The sequence below is a fragment of the Miscanthus floridulus genome, chromosome 2 (genome assembly GCF_019320115.1).
Source record: "Miscanthus floridulus cultivar M001 chromosome 2, ASM1932011v1, whole genome shotgun sequence".
In the NCBI taxonomy this organism is placed as follows: Eukaryota; Viridiplantae; Streptophyta; class Magnoliopsida; order Poales; family Poaceae; genus Miscanthus; species Miscanthus floridulus.
The window spans coordinates 52567042-52576900 of record NC_089581.1 but is presented as its reverse complement, the minus strand read 5'-3'; positions in this window follow the sequence as shown (position 1 = coordinate 52576900).

Sequence of the window (9859 nt, the reverse complement as noted above, 5' to 3'; positions counted from 1 at the left end):
TTTCAAACCCTTTTCTTTACCGAGTTGATCCACATCACCTCCAACTTCTTCTCCTTTGTAAATGTGCCAACACCACCAAGTGTATACCACTATGTGTATGTGTGTTAGCATTTCACAAATATTTTTCAAAGGATTAGCCACTCAACTTGCCACACCACTCGATCCTAGCGACGATACAAAGTTAGATCACTCGAGTGGCACTAGATGACCGATATGCAAACAAGTTTTGCCCCTCTTGATAGTACGGCCATCTATCCTAAACTCAGTCATAAACTTCTCTACACACCTATGATCAGTGAAACGAAATACCCTAGGTTATACCTTTGTCTTGCGCATTCCATTCATTTTCCTCCAATGTTGATGCAACACATGCACCAACCAATCACCAGATCATATGATCCACTTCATATCATCACGTGGCCGTAGTGGTTCATCGATCTTGACTTTACTTGCTTTTTACCATTGCCTTCACCCATCGGTGTCAAATCTTGCTTAAGCTTTACCGCCACGTGGTCCATCGCCCCAAAGCCTCTGACTTGCCCTTCACGCTTGCAACCGGTCCATCAAGCCAAGTCTTGTCTTGATCTTCTCCACCTTGATCACATGACTCAATGTCATGTCTCATGTGCAATGAGCTCCTTCATCATCACATATATGAGCTTTGCAACATCTCTGACCCATTTCAACATTCATGGCATATGTTGCTTATACACATGTACCTGTTGACTAATCATCTGTGTATCTCATATAAACACAATTAGTCCACTTAGAGTTATCACTCAATTACTAAAACCACACAATGACCTTTCATCTAGTAAAACTTACAGTATGAAAAAAAAATTAGTGACAGAGGAAGTATATGATACTAGTATATGACCTTTAGGTGTTTGGTTCCATGGACTAAATTTTAGTCCATGTCACATCGGACGTTCGGATGCTATTTAGGAGAACTAAATATGAGTTAATTATAAAACTAATTACATAGATGGAGACTAATTTATGAGATGAATTTATTAAGCCTAATTAATCCGTCATTAGCATATATTTACTGTAGCACAACATTGTCAAATCATAGACTAATTAGGCTTAAAAAATTCGTCTCACAAATTAGCCACAATCTGTGCAATTAGTTATTTTTTTCGTTTATATTTAATACTTCATGTATGTGTCCAAACATCCGATGAGACATGGACTAAAGTTTCCCTGTAGTAACCAAACACCCAACCGATGATCTCGACTGCTAGAGTCTACGGAACGGGGGTGCATACCACCTACTGCCACGCCACTGATGCTACCTCTTGGTCTGGCCTTCTAGTCAATGTTAGAGTGGGGAAACGACGACGATCTACTCCGTTCCATGATTGATATGAGTATTTATTATATGCATACCAGTCCAATGGTTGACTGCCCGGTCGAGATCGAGAGGAATATGGAATGGACATGGTGCTCGGCAGAGGTCTCTCACAAGTGAACCTCCACCAGACCCAGACTCCAGAGGTGCTGTTTGGTTTCCCGTTTTCAGCCCGTCAACAGTATACGGCGTGAATGGATCACATTAGAAAAAAAAAATCCATATTACCTCCTCAACTTTTGCGAAAATCTAACTTTCCTCCCTGTGCTCTAAAACTAGGTAAACCACCTCCCTGAATTTTTTAAACCATTCGTTTTACCTCCCTGGCGGGTTATAAGCGGTTTTCAAAGACACTTTTTTTTTTCTTTTTTATTTATTTTGGCTAAATCTTTAAAAAATCATAATAAATCATAAAATGAAAAATCCAATTTTATTGGGCTCCACATGAGGCTGTGTTTGGATCAAAGAATTTTTGTAGGAAAAGTGGAGGAAACAAAAACAGAGGAAAGGAAGATGAGAGGAACTTTCGGAACAAAGGAAAACTCCAATTCCTTTCCTCCGAATACCGTACCATCTTCAAACTTTCATAGGAAAAGAAACATCTATCCAGACCTCTGGTTTTCTCTTCCTGTGTGGAAGTCCAAGGCAGCTGTGCACTAACTCGTCACATGTTAGAGGATTTTAGCCTTCCGATATGCATGTAGGAAGACATGTGTACACTATTTAATGCAACTACTTTTGTCATTCCATAGTATAATTTTCATGCATTCCAAACACCACCTCCTATCTTATTTCTATGTTTTTCCATTCCTCTGTTTTGCTACTACACTCATATTCTTTTCCAACGTTTTTTTCCTATTCCTCCGTTTTGTATTCCTTTGTTCTAAATAAGTCCTGAGTAGATATACACGGTGAACATATAATATGGTATGCTTTAGTATAATTTTTTGTTATAGCATTAGATCTATGCTTTTTCTGTAGTTAATTCATAGCTGTAGTTTCTATGGTCCAATTGTTATGAAAATTTTTATGATGGGCTAATTATTGTATGCTTAAAATGTAGTAAAAATTTTATACTCATTGAATGATCATGTATAACTTAGTTATAGATTTATCCAATGAGTATGAATTTTTACTATATTTCAAGCATACAATAATTAGCCCGTCGTAAAAATTTCACCACAATTGGACCATAGAATCTGCAGCTATCAATTAATTATAGAAAAACAAAAGCATAGATCTAAAGCTACAACAAAAAATTTGTACTAAAGTATATCATATTATATGTTTACTGTGTAGATCTACTCATGTGGAGTCCAACCAAATTGTATTTTCTATTTTATGATATTTCTATGATTTAATATGATTTTTCAAATATTCTGCCGAAATAAATAAAAAAGAAAAAGACAAACCCATCTTTGAAAACCGCTTATAACTGGCCAGGGAGGTAAAATGAACAGTTTTAAAAGTTTAAGAAGGTGGTTTACCCGGTTTTAGAGTTCGAAAAACAGACTTTCACAAAAATTAAAGGAGATAATGTGGACTTTTTCTATTACATTATACTTTGTGTTTGGATGGACCGGGTGATAGCAGATACCAGTCAGCCTGTTCGGCTGGGGCTGAAACGATCGTATACGATCGTGGATTATTACTGCTGGCTGATTTGGTGTGAGAGAAAAATATTGTTCTGGCTGAAAATTTACGATCGTTTATGACAAGCGAACAGGCCGAGTGTTAACGGATGCAGCCCAATAGAACCCCATTACCCCTCCCCTCCCACCGGCAGCGGATCCAGTCGCGGAGTCAAAATAAAATTAACGCCGCCACCGCCGTCCTTTGCTTAGCAGCTGCCCTCGGCCCCAATCTCTCCCGTGTCGCTTGCCGCTGCATCTGCCACCCCCGAAGCGACTGCCGTGGCCACGCCCGGCGAGGCCGCGAGCTCGCGAGCTGCAGCCACGCGCTGTCCCCCGTGAACGCCTCCTCTTCCACCGCCATGGCCGCGCGCACCCTGCTCCGGCGAGGCCACGGGGCTCCGGGGCCACCCGCGTCCGTCCCGTGACCTCACCGCGCCTGTGAGCTCCGGCGCCCCTCGTCCTGCGGCGTGGCACTGGCGACTCCTACTACCAAGGACAAGAAGAGAGAAGAACAGGCACCATTCACGCCGCGAACCAAACAAATACCGTTAATGGTTCCCATGTAACAGCTTGCGCCGGCAACTGATTCCATTAACGTTCCCATAGAGATTGCTGAACCAAACAGCACCGAGTGATTCCGATCAAGGTATGCGCGACAAACTAGCGCAGGGCGCACCCTTTTTTTATCAAGTTCGCTGTCGCAGCTTGGTCTCAAGCTCGAACGGACCAAAACTCACGGCGTTGCCGCGGTCACGGAGTCAATAGAGGAACATTATCGGTAACACTAATGGGGTGTTTGAATTCGATGACTAAAATTTAGGAGATATGTCGGAAGAATGTTGCATGGTGTATTCGGATACTAATAAAAAAATAAATTACATAATCCGTCGGTATTTCACTAGACGAATTTTTAAGCCTAATTAGGCCATCATTAGCACGTGTTTACTGTAGCAAACATTGTCACATCATGGACTAATTAGGCTTAAAAGATTCGTCTCGTAAATTAGTCATAAATTATGCAATTAGATTCATAATTAGTCTATATTTAATACTCTATGCATGTGTCTAAACATTTAATAGGACAACGACTAAAATTTAGGACGGACAACCAACTACCCTCTGACTCCAAGTATTTCCCTTTTTTTTTTAATAATAGAACGAAGTTTCAGCCTCTACCGGGGGCATAGTACACAGCTGAGCGCCAACTACAAAACCAGCCATAAGGCTCAGGTACTTACAACCAAGCGGGGAATAAAAAACAACAAAGTTTAAACCAATCTAAGGCGAGCGTCCAAACAACTTGAAAGAAACTAATAGCTACGCTTTAATTCGATTCCGGAAGCACCGACCAAACTTTGCAAAGACTGCCATTATCATTGTCTCCAAGTCTATGCAACACCGCTTGAACAACGGACACTCCTCCTTATTATGCAGCAGGGATCACTATCGTATCTAAATATATATTAGACTTAAGCTTGCTAAAAAAACACATCATTCCTATTTGACCATAAAGCCCAATAGAGTGCTGCAACCCTAACAAAATTTAGTTTCGAAGCCTAGGACCAAGGCCATTCAGCCAAGAACCAAACATATCTACCCACCCTATAATACACCAATTAGAATAAATCTACAATCACACAATAAATGTCTGCTCCACAGTTATGACCTATGCTACATCCACACCCATAAATACACCTAGAAAATATAACACCATCAAAACGGATGCACCAGATAATGTCTTAGTCATCCCCTCTCATTACTTGTCCAAATCGGACGGCTCATGTTTAGTGTGTCTGGCCTCCATTGCCCTCCCGCGGCCAGGCCCTCACGCCCGCACCCCGCAGCCACGTTCGAACCCAACGCAACCCCGTTCGATTCTGAGAAAACATCGTCCTCCTTCTCCTTCCCCGAGCCCAGCCTGGCCGCCGCCGGACTACCTCGGTCCATGCTGTCCACGCTCGCCCGGAGGTCTCCATAGGCGGCGCTCGAGGAATCGCGTGAGTCGGCCCCAACAACACTAACGTGCTGCGCCCAGCCCGGCCAGCGGCGTCGGTTCGCGGCCCCTAGCCCTCTGGCCCCGCGCCGACGTCTCCCTTCTCTTCTTCATTGGAAGGTCCCAAATTCTTTAACCCTAACTTTCTCTGATCTGATCTGATAGCCTGTAGATCCGTAGATGTGGCCACATGTATGTAATATAACTGTAGAAATGAGCCAGGATTTCTCTGATCTAAGGAGCATATAGAAATACATCTTATTTCTAATTTGATATAGATGTAACCCGTAGTACATCCTATCCAAGGCCTCGCTGCCGCCATAGGTGCAGGGCAGCCAGCAGCACCCTGCATCGCCAGGCTGGATTTTTTTTTTTTGTTAATCCATTTACAAATTACAATGGCAGCCGCCATAAGGTACCCGCCACCCGTGTTAACGATAGCGTTTTGAATTAAAAAATAAATCTGAAACCTGATGAAGGAAGCATTGGCCTGGTTAATATTAAGTTTTCGACATCGTGGTACAACTCGATTGTTTCAACGTTGCCTGATTTTATTTTATTTTTCTTTAGTTATCAGCATTCATGCTGTTTCTGATACTGTACTATGAACTACTGTCCTTGGCAATTGCAGTTGGATTTTCCTGTGGTTATTCTCATCCCTCCCATGGGTTCTTCTTTTCATATGATTTATGTCCTCTGCGTTTATAACCAGAAGGAGGGATCATCAAATCATGGTTAGTTAAGTAATCGCATGTCCTTATAACTCTATCTATATGTTGGATGGCAATTTCGGTACTAAGTACTTGTCAAGATGTATACTTTGTTTAAAACATAATCTCCTTGTTTAATTTCAGGCATCTGATCAAGGGTCGTTCCATGTCCAGCATTCTTGATTTTGACAAGACATTATTCCAGGTGAGCCGCCTATGCTGCAAATAGGGATGTTCAAATAAATGATTACTGAACATTTGTTGACTAATCCTTTTTTGCAGAGCATGTAGGTTCTTGTTTGTTCTAATATTGTGTATTATATAATATCTAGATATTTAGTCATGAAAAATAAATATGAATTTTATTAGAATTATGGGTGCTACATCATCACAATGAATAGTTATATTTTTTATACAACGTATATGAATTGACGTGTTAAATTTTATCATTATTGTTATTCCTCTATTTTTGAATAGCACGGGCATTGTAAACTGATATGGCGGTCAGCAGGTGAGGGCGGCCTGGACCTCCGCGTCAGCCGTGTCGTCCCGCCCGCTGCCGGCTCCCTCGACACCTACCCCAAGTGCGTCGTACCCGTGAAGCCTGGATCCATCGAGAGCACGCCTCTGCGGCCGGGGACCTTGATCGGAAGTCGGTAAGTCAGGCGCTCGTTTCTCGATTTGCCTGGTGCCTGCTTGCGTTGCCTTTCTGTGATTTCAGTGTCTGATATCCCTGCACGCCCGTGTTCTTACGCTGTATCCCTGCACGCCCGTGTCCTGGTCCTTCAGATAACTCAATTGGCAAGGAGGTGTTCCCGCAAGACACAGTGGATCTGATTCTCGGTTGGACGTGCGTGCGAACTGTCAGTATTGAATAATGCATGCCACAAGCATGGGCTATCATGTCTCAACGTTTGATATGTACATGCATCCCAGAAGTCTACTCAGAATGTCTTTCCATAATCCTGGTATGCAGATTGGTCAATTCTTTGTGCGGGTCGATGCATCACTGCATCCTAGCTGCACCGGTGAGCTCACAAGCCACAGACCACACTGTGTTTTCCAGTTTGCATGCTCGATTTAGTTTTGTTTAAGTATCACTATTCATCTTCATCTTAGTAATACGAGCATTTACCTTTTTAAAAATACGAGCATCAACTGGAAAGAGATAGAAACAAATTCATAAATATTAATAGGTTATTCAATCTGGCCTTGGAGCCCCTATACTTTTGACAACCGCGGTATTTTCAATTTTCTCATTTGTTTGAGGCCGTATTAAAAGCCTGTTACGTTTTCTGGCGTGGCTCTAGAAAAGAAATGTTGGTGAATTGGTAGGGTAGATGATATGTTTGACTGACATAATAAATTTCATTGGACTAAACCTTTGTGCATTGAAAATAGGCATTTGGAACTGACATAATAAATCTCATGAGATTGTTTTCTGGTGATGGTGTTTGTAGGAAAGAAAAGGACTACCTGACGGACCTCCTGGACTCGGAGATGTCACTGAATCGCTTTTTGTCAAGAAGGCCAGCAACGACAACTCCGTCTTCACTGGACAAAGAAGATCTTCTCTTACAGGTGAGGGGCATTCCCTTTGTAGTTTTAACTGTACTTGGCTACTTGCTACTACTTTCGCATCTGCTAAATTTATTTTTCTATACCTTGCAAGAGGTAAAGAAACACATAAAGAGTCTCTTTGTTGTTTACTTATTAAGTCTTGATGAATGGTTGGGTAAATGCTACATCTATTTCTTTTTTATATACAAATTATCTTGTCTTGTAACTAATCAGGGAGTGCAAGTGATGGGCGATATCCAGCTGCTTCGCTGGGCTCAAACTCAGTTCCTTTAGCAACAAGGAAATAGTTGTAGCATTTATGAACTTCTCCCCTGATTACTAAGTTTATACCAGAGAAAACATTCTGTAACTGTATGTTAGTCCATGCTTAATGTCTAAGATATTCTTATGTTTTTAGGTTCTTATTAAATGTACCAAGCTCCAAGAGCACATTTTATTAATGGAATTGTAAATTTCTCTTTATAGTTTAATAGTTTATATCACCAAAAACAATTATAATTATCGTTTCCCGTAGCCCATGGTGTTCGTGAGCACATCGAAAACTGAATAACCTTCAGTTTGTTGGTTTCCTTTGCAGGAGTTAAGGCTCGTATACTTTTTTTGGTGCAAAACTGATGCATAAAAAAAATCCCATTTGGCAGGAGAAAGTTGAACCTAAAATTAATCAAGTAAGTTTTCTTTTGTACAGATTATGTTTTAAAATCATGGCCAACAAATCTATACTACTAAAAAGACTTACCATGCATGTGTTTGGTCAATAAATCAAAATTTAGCAGGTTTGTCATTTTCTCCTTTCTTCAATAAATAATAATTTCCCTGCCTGATCCTGTGTTCCAAGCTTTAAGACTGAAGGAATATTTATATTTTCATATATGGTTTTTTATGTTGCAAGGGTAATGCAAATACAATATTGATCTCTCTTTTTCGAGTGCTTCCTTGCTGATTCAATTGTGGTGAAGATAATATTTACTGGTTTTTTTTATTTAAAATCAGAAAAGGAGACCTTTATTCTCATTTGACATATCATGTCCGATTTTATCAAATGTTTCTTCCATGGCAAAGCGACAGAAATCCTTTAACAAATATAATGAATTATGTATAAGATAAAGCTGTATGTGAGTTAATGAATCGATATATGTATATATTCAGGTGGGGATTCAATCCCCGTGATAGTTCTAAAAAAAGTTACTGAATCAATATTATATATGTTTGTTGACAAGGATCTTTACACAACATAAAACATGACTTTTTTATGCCTCATGTTGAAGGTGTCAGCTTTTCAATATGAAGATCTACATGATGCCATTGGCTCTATCTGGAGGCTGATAACAAGCATTATCCAGATGATCTTCTCATTGTAGGTATTGGCAAGACAGTCCTTGGCATTATACAACCTTCGGTAAATTTTACAGTTGGCATTATATAACCTTCGGTAACCGAAGGTTGTATAATGCCAAGGACTGTCTTGCCAATACCTATAATGAGAAGATCATCTGGATAATGCTTGTTATCAGCCTCCAGATAGCTACTGTAAAATTTACTGAGATTGTATAATGCCAAGGACTGTCTTGTCAATACCTACAATGAGAAGATCATCTAGATAATGCTTGTTATCAGCCTCCAGATAGAGCCAATGGCATCATGTAGATCTTCATATTGAAAAGCTGACACCTTCAACATGAGGCATAAAAAAGTCATGTTTTATGCTGTATAAAAATCCTTGTCAACTGACATATATAAGATTGATTCAGTAACTTTTTTTAGAACTATCACCGGGGGGATTGAATCCCCACCTGAATATATACATATATTGATTCAGTAACTCACATACAGCTTTATCTTATACAAAATTCATTATATTTGTTAAAGGATTTCTGCCACTTTGCCATGGAAGAAACATTTGATAAAATCGGACATGATATGTCAAATGAGAATAAAGGTCTCCCTTTTTTGATTTTAAATAATAAAACCAGTAAATATTATCTTCACCACAATTGAATCAGCAAGGAAGCACTCGAAAGAGAGAGATCAATATTGTATCTGCATTACCCTTGCAACATAAAAAACCATATATGAAAATATAAATATTCCTTCAGTCTTAAAGCTTGGAACACAGGATCAGACAGGGAAATTATTATTTATTGAAGAAAGGAGAAAATGACAAACCTGCTAAATTTTGATTTATTGACCAAACACATGCATGGTAAGTCTTTTTAGTAGTATAGATTTGTTGGCCATGATTTTGAAACATAATCTGTACAAAAGAAAACTTACTCGATTAATTTTAGGCTTCAACTTTCTCCTGCCAAATGGGATTTTTTTATGCATCAGTTTTGCACCAAAAAAAGTATACGAGCCTTAACTCCTGCAAAGGAAACCAACAAACTGAAGGTTATTCAGTTTTCGATGTGCTCACGAACACCATGGGCTACGGGAAACGATAATTATAATTGTTTTTGGTGATATAAACTATTAAACTATAAAGAGAAATTTACAATTCCATTAATAAAATGTGCTCTTGGAGCTTGGTACATTTAATAAGAACCTAAAAAACATAAGAATATCTTAGACATTAAGCATGGACTAACAT